Below are 771 nucleotides of genomic sequence, written 5' to 3' on the forward strand. Positions count from 1 at the left end.
CGGACGGCCCGGTTAACCCGAGTCGCCCGAGTAGCCAACTGAGGGGTTTTGGGGGTCCACCGGGATACTGTAAAGAAATCATCGACGTTGTCATGGAAGCGGCCACATTTTACCCAACTCTGTAGCAGTAAACATGGCTGACGCTTATCCACTTGGTGATTTGCATTACGGAGCACTTGCTGTCTTCGGCGATGAGGTTCTTGGTAAAGATCCGGTACTATTATCATTCATTACCCATTCCATTTTCTTTATTTTCATTCTTTTATATATTTAAGACTGAGTACTTTACTTACTAGTGCTTGTCATCGCATGTATGCTGACAGTATTGTAGTCATCTGCCATAAATGAGCGACTATTGCACCAATATAAGTATGGTTGGGCGGCCATTTTTGTAGTGACGTTATCAGAGCACAGAGCGCACCACCACCTCGTTTGAATAACCCAAGTCACCCGAGCAGGCGACCCGCGCCGAGCAAGGAGAGCATTCAGTTGAGGATTGGACGTCCCAGGTAACACGAGCGACCCACCTGAACACACCCCAGCTATTGCGTTGTGTACAGTGTGCAATAACAAAATATGCTGTTAAGAAGTTAGGCGTTCTGAGACGTCTCCGCCAGTTTTTCTCATCCCCCAGCTGCTAACTCTGTACAAGGCCCTTATCCGTCCATGTATGGAGTATGCTTTACGTGTCTGGGGGGTTCCACTCATACTGCTCTTCTAGACAGGGTGGAATCAAAAGCTTTTCGTATCATCAACTCCTCTCCTCTAACT

This window comes from Scylla paramamosain, chromosome 17 (assembly GCF_035594125.1).
Source record: "Scylla paramamosain isolate STU-SP2022 chromosome 17, ASM3559412v1, whole genome shotgun sequence".
Lineage (NCBI taxonomy): Eukaryota > Metazoa > Arthropoda > Malacostraca > Decapoda > Portunidae > Scylla > Scylla paramamosain.